General features: G+C 45.8%; 1 protein-coding gene across 7 annotated transcripts in view; it reads left to right on the top strand.

Annotated features, from left to right (window-relative positions):
• The first annotated feature begins 9,981 nt into the window (after positions 1 to 9,981).
• The window catches only part of Vrk1 (VRK serine/threonine kinase 1), a 91,244-nt gene continuing 83,658 nt past the window's right edge, over positions 9,982 to 17,567 (top strand). For 3 of the 7 annotated variants that reach the window (XM_017796234.2, XM_008825648.2, XM_029559899.1), the window contains exon 1: positions 10,003 to 10,101. The gene's annotated coding sequence lies outside the window, so the exon portion shown is untranslated. Of the gene's footprint in view, positions 10,102 to 17,567 lie in introns of all 7 variants that reach the window. The other 4 variants (XM_008825650.3, XM_029559895.1, XM_029559897.1 and 1 more) reach the window with 4 other exon arrangements.

Raw genomic sequence — 17,567 nt, 5'->3', positions numbered from 1 at the left:
CAAAATTTAGAAAAATAAAGACTGGTATTTCCAGTACAGCTGGAAGATCATTGCCATTGATTAATGCCCGAGTTTGTTACAAAATCTGCTTCTCCAATATTAGAAATTGCAGACAAGGAGCTGGAGAGATGGGCCAGCAGTTAAGAGCACTGACTGCTCTTGCAGAGGACCTGTGTTCGATTCCCAGCACCCACACGATGGCTAAGAACTGTCCTTAACTCCAGTCCCAGAGGATTCGGACGCCCTCTTCTGACCTCTGCTGCATTGTACAACACGGGTGCACTCATGTATATGCAGGCTATGCACTCATACACATAAAATAAAAAATAGTAGATAGAAAAATTTATTATTTTTAGTGTGTGTGTGTCAGTGTGTGAGCATGTATTGCCTGCATGTTTGTAAGTAAACCTGTGTTGTGCAATGCCTGGGGAGGTCAGAAGAGGGCGTCAGATCCCTGGAATTGTAGTTAGGGAAAGTTATTAGCTGTCATGTGGGTGCTGGGAATCAAACCTGGGTCCTCTGCAAGAGCAGCCAGTGCTCTTAACCTCTAAGCCATCTCTCCAGCCCCAGAAAATGATTTTTTAATTTTAGCTAACTAACAAAATTACTTTTTATGCATGTGTGCATATGTGGAGGTTAGAAGACAACCTTGGATGTCATCTTCATGAATACCTTCCACCTCCTTTGCGACAGGCTCTCTCAATGGCAGTCTTGTCAGTCACCCCCAGAGATCCTCTTGTTTCTGCCTCTTCAGTGCTGGGATTATAAATTCATGCTACTCTGTGCAGATATGTGGGTTCTTGGGGTTGCACTCGGTTCCTCATGCTTGGACAGCAAGGACTTTACCAACTGAGCCTTCCTCTTAGCCCTCATCCTTCTGATGTATTGTAAGAAGATCCTAATGCTACATGATTATAGGAATGGCTTTTATAAAATGGACGTAGTCTGAACTAATATCTTGTGTTTTTTTTTTTGGTCTTTTTGAGACAGGGTCTCCCTGCAACCCCAGCTGTCCTGGAACTCACTATGTAGACCAGGCTGGCCTTGAACTCACAGAGATCCGCCTACCTCTGCCTCCCAAGTGCTGGGATTAAAGGCGTGTGCCACCACGCCTGGCCTCTGAACTAATATCTCTTAAGTAACCTTTGCAAATTAAATGAACTTTGTGTCTCATGACCAGGGCATCTCCTTGGCAACCTCAATTTGGTACTCCACCCAAAAGATAATGAATGTGGGTATGCTTGAGAATTAACAAATTAGAGCACTGAAAAATGGTTCATCCCTCTTCATTGCAGTGAAGACTGGGAAGGACACGTGACCTTGAATGAATGAGATAGTCTAGAACTAGGGAAGAAAAGGCCGGATGGTCTGTTAAGATACGGGTGGAGCCAAACTTGTACTTCCCCCAATGAAGCTGGAGAAATCGTTTTGAATAAAATAATGGGTGGGGCCTGATTGGAGGACACAGTTCCAACAGGACAGTTCCAGGAGACAGATGGTTCCAAGAGACATCTGAGGGAACAAGTGTCCTCTGAGTTTAGGCCTGCTCTTAAAAGCTAAATTAGAGTCAGGCCTTTTTATGCAGGTACTTATAATGTTGGTGTAGTAATGTCGCATATGACAAGACCCCCATCGTTCACCTCACCTCACCCATCTTCACCTCATCTACCTCATATCATAATATCACATGAGCAAGAGAACAGTATGAGGAGAGAGAAAGAGAGACAGAGACAGAGTCAGAGAGGGAGACACAAAGAAATCCTGCCTCAACCTGGGTTCTTTCTCAAGCTTACCAAGCCAAGGAGTCACCTCTCTTTAGTGAGTGGGAAAGGAGCTGGAATTCCTTTCCAATAGCAGCACTGTTGGATGGGAAGGAGTTTTCCTTATGGACATTGGAACATGGCGACAGTGATCCCTTCAGGATGGTGCCATCCCTTCTTCTATAACTGTCTCTCTGTCTATGTCCCTTCACCTCTTGTCCTGTTCCTCCCTATCCTGAGAACCTGGTACAGTAGGGCCTTCATTGGTACTCAGTCAATATTTGTTTAATGGTAAATGAGTATCTTTGGGTTAAACCAGGAAAGGCACCAAAGGGCTCTACAATATGTCCTGAAACCTCTTCAAGCTGTTTAATAGATTTTCAGGACCCTTGAGGCTTAGCTCGGTGGTAAGCTAAGACCAATGACGGTCATGGGAAGGGGTGATCTTGTTCACAAATTATCTTGGGTTTGTGTTTAAATTCCCAATGAAAAATGTTACCTCAGTTAAATCATGCTTTATGCTTCTGTTGCAGGTGTTAGCCTGTGGAAATATTGGCTGAGCTCAGCTCCCTGGTGTGAAATGCAAGTCTTGGGAAATTCAAACATGCTTGTGAATTGCAGCCTGGGTTTCTTTTATTAATGGTCACTAATGGTCTGCAATCAAGTCACACCTGTGAGAGGCAAACTAACAATCGGCTTGTTTGCAGGAAGTGAATATAATTTATTAACTTGCTGATTATTCATTCTCTCCCAAGGTATTAGCCAGAGACATTTGTGCAGAAAGAGGGAAAATGGCCACCTCTCCAGTTTTAAGGGGCAATGTAGAGTTACCATCACTTTAGAGTCAGGCAGTCTAGGGTGTAAAGCTCCATTCTTTCTCTAACTAGCTGTATTTGACCATTTCTGTTATTATAATGGAATACTGCAGCTGGGTGACTGATGGCAAAGTAGCTTTCAGGTTAAGATGTTGATAGTTCAAACAGCACGGTGCCGGCAAGGGCCCTCGTGGCTGCATCACATGGAGGATGATGTCATGATGATGGGAGCATGGAGAAGAATGAAAGGGCCACACCCTCAGTGACCTAAGGGCTTGCCAATAGGCCCTACCTCTTAAAGTTTGTCCCTCCCTCTCTTAAAGTTTTTATGCCACCTAGCCCCCAGCATCTCTTAACACTATCACCCTGGGGACCAAAGCTCTACCCAGTGAATCTTGGAGGTCTGAACCACACCCAAACCTTTGTCAGGCCACAGTTAAAGGTCCTATGTCTCACCCACGAGGCTGTGATAATCATACATGTCCATGTGGGATCACCATGAAGATTAAGTAAGTCAATGTCTTCCACGGGCAGCTGTGATAGAAGTTCAACATTTTCATTCGCATCCCCTTTTGCCATTTTCCTAGGAATTTGTCAACGCAAGTTAACTATTTGAAGTAGTAGAGTTGTGGGACTGGAGAGGTGGGTTGGAAGTTAAGAGCACTGGCTGCTCTTGCAGAGGACCCAGGCTCAGTCTCCAGCACCTACATGGCAGCTAACAGTCATCCGTAACTCCAGTTCAGGGGAATCCGATGCCTTCTTCTGGCCTCTATGGGCACTGCAAGCACAGGTATACTTACATGCGTGCAGGCAAAATACTTGCACACATTTACAAAAATCCAAAATAGCCAGGGTTAAGAGCACTGGCTGCTCTTGCAGAGGACCCAGGCTCAGTCTCCAGCACCTACATGGCAGCTAACAGTCATCCGTAACTCCAGTTCAGGGGAATCCGATGCCTTCTTCTGGCCTCTATGGGCACTGCAAGCACAGGTATACTTACATGCGTGCAGGCAAAATACTTGCACACATTTACAAAAATCCAAAATAGCCGGGAGAGGTGGCACATGCCTTTAATCCCAGCACTCAGGAGGCAGAGGCAGGTGGCCTCTGTGAGTTCGAGGCCAGCCTGGTCTCCATAGTGAACCCAGGACAGCTGGGGCCACAGGGAGACCGTTTCTCAAAAAGACCAAAAAAAAAAAAAAAAAAATCCAAAATAGAGTTGTACCCACACCTCTCCCTCAGTTCCCATTTATGGTTTCAAGGAAAATTTCCTTTATCTCAAAGAAAGAAGGAAGGATTCCTGACCAGGATCACAAATAGATTATTAGGATATATTGATATGGGAGAAAGATGGGTAGCTGAGCCAGGGCCTTGGCTGTGGAAGATTGTGAGGAACAGCTCTTGAGGTCACAGGCACAGCTTCCTGAAAGCTCTGCAGCTCGGAGTTTTGGTACCATGTTTATTAGTTAGGACTACCATGACAAAATATCCCAGACTGGGTGACATAGATTGTGGACTACGTCTCCTCACAGGCCTGAAAGCAGAAGTCCAAGATCAAGGTGTCATCCAGCAGGGTTGGTCTCCCTGAGGCATCTCTCTTTGGCTTACCAATGCCTTCACAGGGTCTTCCCTTGGTGTGAGTCTGTGCCCTGGTCTCTTCTTATAAGGATACCAGCCATAGTACACTCAACTATATGATGTCATCTTAGCTCAGTCCTCTCTTCAAGGGCTCTAAGCAAAGTCCCACTCTAAGGTCCTGGGGTCAGGACCTCAGCACATGAAGTTGGAGAAAAGGACACAGTTCAGTCTGTAACACTATAGAATTGGTGCTGGAAGGACAGCAAGTGACCCAGAGTCCAGGAGACAAGTTGAGACTTCATACTCTGAGACTCATGGACATGGCCCAGACAGAGTTCTGTGTCTACCCCTGGGACTTGCTCCTGGAGTTGGGGAGGAGCAGACATACAGAGGACCCTTCTGAGGGACACCCCAGAAGGTGAGCCTTTCTTTTTCCTCTTCATGATCTTGTTCCCACTCTCAAGGAAACATGTTGTGTTGGAGTGGACAGTAGTTTCCTGAATGTTCTGCTAGATTCTGGCCTTTCCTTCAGGGCTTTGACCTTCAGGTCTCTAACTCACAAGCTTTAAAGTCTCTAAATGCTATTGTTTCTGCCTTGAATTTCAAAACTATGAAACCTTCGAAGAATAAATTTTTAAAAAATGTAAAAATGTGTCCTACATTCCAAAACTGAGAAGGGCCATCCATGCCTGTTCTCTTGTAGCGTTCTTCCTCTTAGCCTAACGCCGAGGTGCCCTTCTTACCTGAACTTGGAGGGAGCCCAGGATCCAAGCATATGGCAGAGGAATCAGGAGGGATACCCGGTCATTTATATGAGCCAAGTAGAGCCCTAAGCCATGGATTCTCAGAGAACTTTTGCTGGCCAAGATGCTTTTACCCCTAAGCCATGGGAAGAACCACTTGACCACTCATTCAGATGACCACGCTCTGAAGATTAGGGTTCCCTGAAGTTCTGATCTTGGCTCTACTTATCAGCTCTGTGGCTTTGGGTAAGATGCCAGGGTTCTCAAAGACTCAATTTCCTTGACTGTAAAAGGTCTAGCCATGGCACCTCACCTCCCAGGGTTGCTGAGAAGACTGGACGAGATACTAGCTTTCTAAAGTACTAAAGTACTCCAGACAACACCCAACATGTGCAAAAACATGACAGAGTTTATCTGGCAGAAACATTTCCTGATATGGGAGGTGACAATGGTGATGGGTAGGAAAGGGAAACTGCATTTCTATGCAGTAACTGTATTTAGCAACAAGCCTTCCCAATTCTTTTGTGATAAAAGGACTTTGTTTTGCTCAGAACCTTTTTGAGTCTCATAATCATGCTTATTTGTCCCCGAATCTTGGAGCAGTCCTGAAATCAAAACATGACAAGAGTTAGATGGTTGCAAAAATAAAAGCGATGATTTGCTTTTGTTTTTGAACCAGCTTGCCTTCCTTTCCCGGTTGGTAACTTGGCGGCTATATATGGGTATGTACATGTATCTGATCTGAATCTGTGTCTAGCCACTGAGGGTACCTAATGATAGCTGTTATAGCTAGAGATGGAGTGATGAGGGAAAGGGACCATATGATGTTCTGAAAGAGGAACTAAGAGAGGCCACCTTTCCTGAGTATCTTTTGGGTCAAGAATTTTACAAGTGCTGTGCATTAACAGATGTAACAGATGAGGATGGGGTGAGGGTGGGAGGCTGAGGTTCATCAAGGTTAATAATTTATACACATGGCAGAGAAGGTTCGAGACTGAGGTGTCCTTATTCCCTCCCATCACACTGACTCCCTTTTTCTCTGAAGAGGTTTGTCTTTACTTTCAAAAAATATGAAGCAGGGAGAAAGATCTGTTCCCATAGGAGTTTAGGATGATCTGTGGCTCATTGTGGGAAGTGGAATGAAGAGGAGGAACGACCTGGAGGGAATTCCCAATGAGCAAAGCGGCAGGCACCTGGGACTTTCATTACATCTAAGACTTCATCATGTGTAAAGACCGCCATTATTTTATGTGCTACTAATAGAGAAATAATAAGAACACTGTTGATTGCAACAGGCACAGATCGCAAGACGTGTCCAGATTTCAGCGAGATTAAAAATGTGAAGAGCGTGTATTTTAGGGTTGATGAGAGTGTCCTGGTGAGATGGCTCAGTGGGTAAAGGCACCTGTCACCAAGCCTGACAACTTGAGTTCAATCCCTGGGCCCCATGAGGTAGAGGGAGAAAACAGACTCCTACAAGTTGTCCTTTGACCTCCAGGTGTGCCTTGGCATGTGCATAAGCAGGCACACACACACATAATAAGTAACTAAATGTAATTAAAAGTTAAAAACATAGAGGTGATGCGAGAGATTGCATCTGTGGGGGCCACGTTCTCTTCTGTACCAAGTTTATCATGAGACACAGTAACCATGATAGATATCGTAAAGAGAAAAGCACTTAACACTGAGATTTGAGTATCTTTGAAGCCACCGAAGGGCTGGGCTAGCTGGCACTGGTGCAGCAGCCCACAGGGTCCCTAGGCGTCCAGGGGCTCTGACCCCACTACATTTTCCAGGTGACCTTGAGAAGATCAACGTCAGTTCATGGTTGTCTTAGTTACCTCTGTTGCTGTGATAAAATACCACGACAAATGCAACTTAAGGGAGAAAAGCTTTATTCTAGCTTGTACATAGTTCATGGTAAATCCCATCATGGTGGGGAGGTCAAAACAGCTGGTCACATCGCATCCTCGGTCAAGAAGCAAGAGCAGTGAATGCTGTTGTTCAGCTCCCTTGTTCCACTTATACAGTCTGGTATACCAGCCAGGCAATGGCACCATCCAGAGGGAGTGGGGTCTTCCCACTTCAAGGAACAGAATCAAGATAATCCCTCACAGGCACACCCAGAGGCCCCTCTCTCAACTGATTCTAGACCTCATCAAGTTGACAATTGGGATTAACTAATTACAGCTCTGGAGCTTGGTCTGTTTATCCAGACTACTGAGGCCCTATATCCTTGCATGGTTACATGGCAAAGTAATTGATTTTATTATGTTTTTACTGGAACTTGTGCACATACCTGGCTCTTCCTCTGGATTATAAATGCCTGGTACATAAGAGACGCTCAAAAGTCAAGGGACTTGGTGAGCACAAAGCAAGGGCTTTGGAGACCCCGCACACCCTCTGTTCCTCACTCCCCTCTCATTTCTCTCTTTCCAGGAGGTGGTATTTTCTTGGTTACTGTAATGCACAAGGACACCCTGTGGCTTTGTTCCAGCTGGATCAAAGGTCTTTTCGGCCTTACCTCACTTGTCTCCCATTGGTCTGGCGGTGGCAAATTGCTAGTTAGGCCAGGATGACTGTTCCCACGCCACAGATGAAAACGACAGGACTCATGAACTGACTCATGGGAGGAGTGGGCACCCGCTGAACAGCCTGCCGGGGCAGCCTAGCTTTCTAATGACTATCCTGACTGCTTGGAGCTCCCAGATGGAGTTCCTACCATGGGAAGACACCACCAGTCTGCCCTCTTTCCCAGAATGCCTTATCCTGGTTACTTTTTCAGGGCTCTCTGCTAGGGTTCCCAGGCCTACAGAAAGGCTCTCAGAAATGTAAAAGGCCAACCTGGGGACCTGGCTATATGGCAAGCTGATGAAGATTCTATATACAAAATTTTAGTTGGTCTTCCCTGCTTTATCCATGGTGATTCCTTAATTAGGGATCTCACAATTTAACTACGACCCCATTCGGAACAAGTCTTTATCACCATACTGAAATTATTTCTTTACAAGAATGACTCCTGTTCTGAGGCCAAGCGAACATTTGAAGTAGAATTGGGGAATCTGAATCCCTTAAATTATTTCATATATTTTCTTCTAAGAATTTGGGGAGGTAAAATATATAAAAAAGCACAGTGCCTGCCTAACAGATAGTAGGGCTTCCTTAAATATGAGTTAAACCAGAAGCCTTGGTGGTTAGTTTAACCCCTTGCTCACAGTAAATGTTTAGCAAACATTTGTGTGGACTGCAGGGGTATTTTATGGCAGGATTATATTCATAAGCCTTTCTTCCTCAGTTCTGCTCTTAATTTCAAAAGCCCAGTAGCGGCAGGTCTTGACTTGTGTACCCTGGTCGCTATTCCAACCTATCAACTCATAAACATTTGCTGAGGGTCCCCATGTCCCAGGAGTTGCACCCACACCGGTGGCATTTCAGACATGCTGTCTCCATGACGGCAGCTTGGACTGGTCCCCTGCCATGCTCTGCACTGGCAGGACTTCTCAGCATGTGTGGGTGGTGTTGGAGGTATTGGCAACTGCCGTAGAACATAGCTGCATCAAAACAGCACTTAACTGAGAGCCATCCGACAGAGAGTGCCAGAGCCCTGAGCTCCAGAATACAGTCTATTCTCACCTTGGAACAGTCCATGGCCTGTTGCTGATTTAACAGTGCTTTAAGGTCAGCCAATTGTTAACCCAGTGTGTAGGCAGGGGCCTGCCTTTCTTCTGCATGTGAGGTTAGGGGAACACAGTTACACTGTAACAGATAAATCCTGTTCCAAGCCTTCTTAGCACGGGTGTGTGTGTGTGTGTGTGTGTGTGTGTGTGTGTGTGTGTGTGCATGCGTGTTTGTGTGGGCAGAATGTCTTTCACTCACAGGATTCTGCCCACAGAGTCCCACTGTGGCAGTTCACACTTAGGAGATGTGTGAATCTGGAGACCTCTTTGCTGACAAATATTCATCAAGTGCTCACCTTGTGCTTGTGTGTCCATCAGGGTGTCCATAGAAAGCCAACAACAAAAGTGAGAGAGGACCATCTGAGGAGGGTTTATTTGCAGCGAAGCTGTTTAGAAAGGTGTGGAGTGGGAGCCAGCCACACAGGATGGAGCAGTAGCTCCTGGCTCAGAGGCAGCTATGGTGTTATGAGTTCCAGTCATGACACACACACAGGGCTGCCCTCACTACATACTGGAGGGAGGCCCAGAGAGTGGTGACCTTCAACTAAGGGACCCTTCCATCTGGATGCATCCTTGTCAAAGAGGAATACTACCTACTTTAACTCACTTTTCTTTTCCCTTCCAGTCCTCAGTAGGGTTCCCCGTGGCTCAAACACAACCAAAGACAGGGAACCTGGAAGTGCTTAGTAGAGGTCAGTCACCTAGGGCAGAAGACATGATAGGTTAGAAAACAGAGTAGGGGAGGGTACCTGGAACAGCAAATCGTCAGACATCAGAAGCAATGTTTTTCTGCTCACTGGACAGTGACTCAGGTTTTGTGGGGCCTGAAGCTCATACACATTTTTAGGATTCAGTTTAAGAAAACACAGAAATACCTTACATTGGCAACAAAGCGAAGCCAAACAACCCTAAAACTCTGTAAACACCGTCAAGGCTTTTCCCCGGGCTTCAGAAGGTGCAATCCAAGGCACAGGGGTTTCCAGTCTCATAGAAGCTGGGAGACAAGCGAAGGAAAGCAAACTGACGTCAGAATTGCAACTAAAATACCGCAGAGGTTAGAAAGACACTGAGACAGGCTTCCAGTATGCACAAGTAGGTCTTTTGCATCCAATCCTTTGTCTACACACAATAAATCAAGCCACCTCGAGCACTAGCAATATTTACTTCAGTTCCTGCTGCTTTGAGGGCCACAATATCGGATTAGGTAGGAAGCAGAGGCAGCAAACCACACTTCCCAGAAGCCCTCAGGGTCAGAGGGCCCACGACTTACTCCGAGGCTCAAAGACTACACTTCCCAGCATGCAGCGAGCTCGGGGAACTAGAACTCCCGGCATGCTCACGGAGGTGGCGGGGACGCAGGGCTCCGTCCCGCCGCCTTCGTCTCGCCCCGCCTCGCCCGTCGCTCACAGCCAATGGGAAGTCTCAGTACTGCAGGGTGTGGAAGGGACTGCGCGGCTGGCTAGTTGCGAGTCGGCGAAAGCGGCGGGAAGTTCGTACTGGGCGGTGGACTGCAGGGTAGCGGCTTGGGGTAGGGCGGCCCGGGACGGGCGGCGGGCGGGGGCCCTGAGGGCGGCGGGGTGCGGTGCCAGCTCCTTCCCGGCCTGCGCGGGGTCGGGTCGGGACATCCAGCCGGGCTCGGCCCTCGGGAAGCCGGCGTTTTCGAGCAGCCGCGGGCCGCGTTCTAGAAGCAAGCCCGGAAACGTAGTCTGTGCGTTCCGAGAGCCGATCTCCCACGGGGGGAACCGTGACCCGGACCCGAGAGGGAGCAGGCCGGGCCCGGAGCCTCCCTGCCCTGCGTCGAGGAGGCCTGGGGAGCGGCCTGAGCTCAGCTTGCTGCGGGGATGCTCGCAGCCCCCTCGGCGTCCCTCCGCTCGCTCCAGCAGCCCGGGTGGTGCAGCTCGGGCCGAGGCAAACACGGTTTCCCCAGCGCCAAAGTTTGGACGATGGTTTAGACTGTTTCCAGTCCAAAAACTTAGGTGATCTGGGTGAGAGCGAGGAACCGGCCAGAGTGACAGGGAGAGACATGGGGAGGGTCCTGATGAGGTCACCCATTATTCTGTCTCCTCTTGTAAACCACTCGTTGTTGTTGTTGTTATTGTTTGTGTAAACTCCTTCTTTTCCCCATCTTCCATTTTTGTAACAATTTGGAAATCCGGGCTTAGCCTTTGGGAGGGTGGTAGTTAAATTTAGGGGGCTGTTGACGAGCTTCTTTAATTATGCCTTGCCTTTTTCTTTCTTTCTTTCTTTTTTTTTTTAAACTGGAATCGTCCATCTGTTGAGTCTGGAATTCAGAAGAGTTAAAAACAATGTAGAACAGCACTTATTTTAAGAGTTCAGAATATAGGCATCTCACTTTTTGTAATATGCTCGGGGTAATCCTTTAGGGAAGATTTAGTCTACCGTTACACTTGGAATTAAATTTCTGGGCAGTTAGTGTTCATCAATTACCTATCGAAAGCGATGTGACTTAAGTGATGAAGTCACTTAATAATAGCGTTCCCTCTTGTTGCTGACACAGATGGTGTTCTCCGAGTCCCAACATTGCTGACGGATTCCGTGTCAACACAGTACCGCGGGTTGAGTTGAATAACACATTTGTGTTAGGCATCACTGACTTGCTACAGTGCTAGTATCCAGTACCGATCGCACTTATGCGTCGGGCTGCAGAAATCATGAGAGTCTATTTGTTAAACAAATGAGATGATGGAGTTGATGCGTTAAGCATGGAGCCTGGCACATAAAAAGTTAGTGAGTGCCCAGGGAAGGGTTCTATGGAAAGCTTGTGCCGAGTTTTATTACAGTGTGCACGTGTATATTTTAAAAATAACAGCAATGCATTAAAAATGTTGACAGACTCTAAAATTAAAATTTTTGAAGGAAACAGGCCAGCTTTTAACTTTGAGAACTAATGTGAAATAATAATAAATGAATGCCCCAGATATCTAAAAAAGGAAAAAAAAAAGCATTTAATTTTGACAGCTGCTTTTTTCCTCTCAAAGGTATCCCTAATACACATGCCATGAGTAGGCTTTGATTTGAAAAATAAAACATATTTGGACATGAAATTTACTTTACATCAGATGAAGGATCACTCTGAATTTATGCAAATGTACAAATGGTCTTATCTCCATATATCAGGCAGTGAGCCTGCTGGGAATTAATTCTGCTACTTAGTAGGTGTAACTGAGGAGAAATCGGTCGCAATAGGTTCTGAGAATGGATTGGTAACCGGGTGGGACTGGAATGTATTTTTTGGACTGGAAGGATATTTTATGTGCTTGTCAGGATTCTTTGTGAGAATGAGAAGATGCCAGAGATCACATGCTTCCTGTTTGCCAGGAACTGTGCTAGGTGCAGAATCTATCCTTGCTATCCTAACTGTTTCGTTGAAGCAAATTTAGGAAGGTTATAGATCTGGTGACAAAGCATTTGGCTAGGTGGTGAAACTTTTGACTGGTTTCTTTGTGTTTTCACTTGTCATAATGTGAAGAGGGTCAGCACTGTGATACCCTGTGAATGTTTTCAGTGGCCCACGTGAGGAAGGTGCTGTTGGGAAGGGACCATGCACTTTCCCGGTTATTCTTGCTCCATCTCTGACTTGCCTTAAATCTTTGTACTTAAACTCAGATACATCCTTCTTGTAGGTGACATATGCGTAGCGCTTTGTTTTTATTTAATTTTAGTTTTTTGAGACAGGCTGCCCTGGAACTCACTTGTATCCTAGGTTGACTGGAGCTCACAGCAGTCTTCCTGACTTTCCCTCCCAAGTGTTGAGTGTGTGTGGGGGGGGTGGGGGTGGTACTCACACCAACCTGGCTAGGCAGTGCTTTAAAGAAGCTCTTCAGAGCCTAGAGAGGAATGGAATGAGATGTCTTCTGCCTCCAGATAAGGTATTACATTTAGCAACAAACACTGATGACAGGAGCCTTTCACTACTATTCTTTAATAAACTCAATCTCATTAGGCATGGCGTGTATGTCAGCTTGGGAGAATTCATGTTGTGAATCATTTAGTCTTCAAGTGAGTTTAGTCATGCATCACTAAGCAACAGGCATGTTCTGAGAAATGAGAGGTGCATTGTTAGCAGGTGTGTGGAGGACATCATGAATGGTGACACTGCCACCATGTCAGTAGGTGACATCATTTTTAAAAAATAGAAACTGGCTTGCACTCCTGGCCCCGGTCAGCCTTCTTTTTTTTTTTTTTTTTTTTTTTGGTCTTTTTGAGACAGAGTCTCCCTGTATCCCCAGCTGTCCTGGAACTTACTATGTAGATCAGGCTGGCCTCGAACTCACAGCGATCCGCCTGCCTCTGCCTCTTAAGTGCTGGGATTAAAGGCATATGCCATCATGCCCAGCTTCAAAGATTTATTTTTAATTTGTGTGTGTGTGTGTGTGTGTGTGTGTGTGTGTATGTGTGTATGAATGTGGTTGCCCGAGGAGACCAAAACTGGTCATTGGATCCTCTGGATCTGTAATTAACAGCCACCCCATATGGATTCTGGGAACTGAACTCAGGTCCTCTAAAATAGCAGCAAGTGCTTTTAACTGCTGAGCCATCTCTCCAGCCCCAGATAGCATCATCTTATGGAACTTCTGTGTACTTTGTCATTGAAAGATAAGGTTAGTTGGCTCATGACTGTATGCATTTTGATGAACCTTTACAACAACTCCTATCTTTATGTGAGTGTGTGTCATAAAAGATGGAAACCAGTGCTCTAGTATATTTAAAAATTAGGATGAATATGCATATATGAACATCACTAAGCATATGCATTAAGTCATAATTAAATTGTGAAGTGACTGGCTTGAGACTTGACTTTTGTCACTACTTAAGTAAACATACTTAATTTGGAAGGAAATGTGTCTTACGCAACTCAGTTATCAGGAACTGGATGGTTGCACAAGGGACTAAAGTGAGAACTGGAGGTCGTCAGTCATGAAGGTGGCAGAGTCACGGTGTGGGACCTTAGGATCGCTTTCTGTGTGGTAGATTTCTCCTTGTGGACAGGCCTTCTAGCTGCTGTTTGAGTGAGCAGATCTCTTCTCTAGGCTTAGCTTCTTGTTTTAAGAACACAAAGAAGACTATATTCTATAATTGCCAATTTTATGTAAGATAAAGCATATGAAGTTTCAACTCCTACAGCGAGGATAACTACAGTTTTATTTGAGGTTGCATTGCTTAAATTATTTTACCAAGTGTTACAGGGACGGATCCTCTTGTTGTAGTCTGTATTGATGCATTGCACACTGGCATCTTGTCTCACAATACAGAGCACTTAGCCTTCATAGACTACAGACTGTTACTGTGTGTTTTTTTATTGTTTTTTTTTGCTGTTTTGTTTTTTTTTTTGTTTTGGTCTTTTTAAGACAGGGTCTCTCTGCTGTAGCCCCAGCTGGCCTGGACTCACTGTATAGACCAGGCTGGCCAGGAACTCACAGAGATCTGCCTGGCTTTGCCTTCTGAGCACTGGGATTAAAGGTGTACAAACTGTCTCTGGAAGAAGACAAACTAACTATTTCTAATATAGACTTCGGTGTTATTTTCTCTCCCTTTTTTTTCTTTTGCAATTTATTGTCCTATATGGCAGTGACCATCAGCATGCAGATTATGTGAAATTATAACTTTTTTGTTAGAGGTAATAAGAAAAAGTCTTTGGGTATTTGCTTCTTCAGGCTCCCAGAAAATATTTTAGAAGTCCTAACTTATGTTGCTAGAGGGGATGTAAAATGTATAGGTTTGGATACTCTGGAATTAGTTTGACAGTTTCTCAGAAATGTAAACATAGGCTTAACAATGATTGGACAGCTGCACTCTTGGATGTTTATCCTAGGTAAACAAAGCATGCATTTGTACAAAGACCTGTGCATTAGTGCTCATAGCAGCTTTATTTATAATATCCCCAAACCAGAAAAAGCTCGGTATCCTTCAGTGGGTGACAGTGCAGAATGGAGTGATCTAGCTATATAGTAGAGCACTACTCATCAACCAGAGGGAGTAACCTACGGGTAGACAGAGCAATCTGAACAGTGCATACCCACTTTATACTAAGTGTAAAAGCCAGTCTCAAAGGTTACACAGCTTTGCAGCCAAATGCAGCGGGCACACGCAAAGCTAACAAGCACAGCCAGGAAACAGGAGTGGAAGCTGGTTACATGCAGCGGGTAAGGAGAGCACTGCAGTTAACGTGCAAAGCTGAGCTCTCCTTGAAAGCAAGGAGCTTTTATGGGGCTCCACGCATTCACAGAGGGAGGACTCCTGGTCACTTGTAGAGGTAGTGCATTCATGAACATGCACAGTTTGAGATTGTAATCATATGCAGAAGGATGGAGCCCATGAACAGCTCTCAGTACAGGGTTTAGTGGTAAATAAACAAAATTTACCCTAGTTCACCTAAAAAGGAGACAGTGACTGAGATTGCAGCGGATTCTTTGGCAGTTTCTCTGAAAACCTTAGCTGAAACAAAAGAAAACAGCTTTGAAGTTTTTATATTTATTTGTTGTGTGTGTTGGTCTGGGGAGATTTGTGTGGAGGTTGGAGGACAGCTTGTGGGTATGGGTTTTCTCTACCAGATGGGTTCTGGGGACAGAACTCTGGTCAGGCTTGGTGGTGAGTGCCCTACCCGGTGAGCCATCTTAATGTGTCAAAGAAGCAGCGACAAGTCAGCGTACTGGTGTTTGCATGGAAGTGGCCGGCAGCAGCTCCTGTTTTGTAGCGTTCTCTAAAGGACATCATAGAAATGAAAAACAGGCTAGTGTTTTCTTCAGGTGGGGCTGATGCAATAGCCCTGTGTTGGCTTGTGGTGCTGGTTGCGTGGATGTTTGCACAGGATGAGATGTAGAAACACACACAATCTCAAAACTGAAATTTGAATAGGAGTTAAGTTACTGGAATGAGTCATTTCAGTTTCCTAGTTTTGGTAATTGTCCATGCCTTTCCATTGTATGGCTGCCTGTCATTTAATTAGCCACCCGTTGAAGGACGCGAGCTGTCTCTGGTTGTTGGTAATTATGAATAAAGCTGCTAGGAGTATTCATTTTCAGGTTTTTGTGTGAATGTAAAGTTTCCATTTTTTTCTAGGATAAATGCCCAGGAGTGTAACTGTTGGGCTGTATGGTAAGTGTGTGTTCAACTTAAGGGGCTGCCAAACCTCTTCAGAGTCGTTGCACCATCCATCTCCTAATCCCTTCATCGCTCCGGGAGATCCGGCTGCTTTCCTCTCATTTCCCTGTGGCTAATCTCGAGTGCTTATTTGCCACTCCTGCCTACCTTCCTTGATGACTGTCTTGTGCCTATTTTATAACTGTGTGTTTTCTTAGAGCTTTTAAAGCATGTTCTGGATGCATCTTTGCCAAATACAGGGCTTGTAATACGTTCTGTCAGTTCCTGGCTTGTCTCTGCTTTCTTGCGGTGTCTTCTGCAGCACCAAAGTCCTTCAGAGAAGGAGATGACTATATGGGTCGTATTGGTGGTGCCAGAGTTCTGTGCTTCCTCCTTGGTCGGGAGGTGTCCCCTTGTTCTCTATGTGTTTCATGACTATGGCATGCTTACGTTGGTCACCTCTTTGGGATTAACTTTGCATGATGTGGGGTTTAGGTCTTGTTTCTTTTTTTTTTCCATCTGTGGATGTCCAGTTAGACCCAGACCATCTGTTGAAAAACTATCCTTTCTCAAGACCCTGTCTAAAAAAAAAAAAAAAAAAAAAAAGAAAATTGTTTGGTCATTGATTGTAAACTGTACCAAAATGGAGACAGGAGGAAGTGACTAAACGTTAAATACACGTGAATACAGATGTGTGAAGGTCTAGAATGACTTGACAAGTGTGAATATATTTTAGAGACTGTAGTGAGCAAAGACGTGTCACAGACAGTAGAACTGGGTCTGTGGAACCTGAGTGAAGGGAGAGGCCGTTTAAGAAGGGATGATTGGTTTGTGAGTATGGGAAGCTGGCTAGATGGGAGTTGGCTGTGAGGGGGACTGTGTGTTCTTGAGCAGGAAAATGGTGTGGCAGAGATAGATGGTGCTTAGGGGAAGGTATAGGGCTATATGGAGAGGTTAGCAGGAAGAACAGGGATACCCATCTCTTCCCCTGCCCCTGTGTGACATTGTACTAGAAAGCTAAGAAAGTGATGTCATTTTAGAGTCTCTAGTACTTCCTAGAAGCGTAGGCTCCTTGCACATAGGTTTGGAGGCCCTAGTTCATGTTGGCTGGCCTGCTACTTTTGGGCCCATGCTAAGGTGGCCATCGTGGGGAGAGTGTGTGGTGGAGGAAGCTGCTCGCCTGGCATCCTGGAAGCAGAGAAACCGGGAAGAGCCTGGGGTCCCAATCTTACCTCTGAGGGCACGTCTGTAGTGACCTGACCTCCTTCCTACCAGGTCCACCTCCTCATGGACCATTACCTCCTAGTACTGCCATTGGCTGGCAGCAAGGCCTTTACCACATGGCTTTTGTGCTGGATAGCTTTAGTGTCAACTTGACACACCTGGGTTGAGGGAGCCTCAATTGGGGAATTGCCTTCATTGGACTGGCCTGTGGCCATGTCCGTGGGGCACCTGCTTGATTGATGAGTGATGTGGGAGGGCCCAGCCCATCGTGGGTGGTGCCACCCCTGGGCAGGTGGGCCTGTGTTGCATAAGAAAGCAGGGGAGCAGGGGCCAGGGGAGCAAGTCAGTAAGCAGCATTCCTCCATGGTCTATGCTCCAGCTCCTGCCTCCAGGTTCCTGCCCTGAGTTCCTACCTTGGGCTCCCTGATGAACTGTGACTTGGGATATGTAAGCTAAATAAACCCTTTCCTCCCCAGGTTGGTATTGGTCAGAGTGTTTTGTCACAGCAGTGGAGAAACAAACTTAAGACAGCTTTTGAAGGACATTTACTCACAGTTCAGCAAAGAGTGATGGCACTTTCTAGACCTTTGCTGTTTTCAGTGGTGAACACTGAGCAGTCTGGACTTTCAGACTCCACAGGTTGTACATGTGGAGAGAATGGTTCCTAGT

This window comes from Nannospalax galili, unplaced genomic scaffold (genome assembly GCF_000622305.1).
Source record: "Nannospalax galili isolate Female #2095 unplaced genomic scaffold, S.galili_v1.0 scaffold188, whole genome shotgun sequence".
In the NCBI taxonomy this organism is placed as follows: Eukaryota; Metazoa; Chordata; class Mammalia; order Rodentia; family Spalacidae; genus Nannospalax; species Nannospalax galili.
Note: the sequence above shows the minus strand (reverse complement) of the source record. Positions and strands in the feature narration are given on the sequence as shown.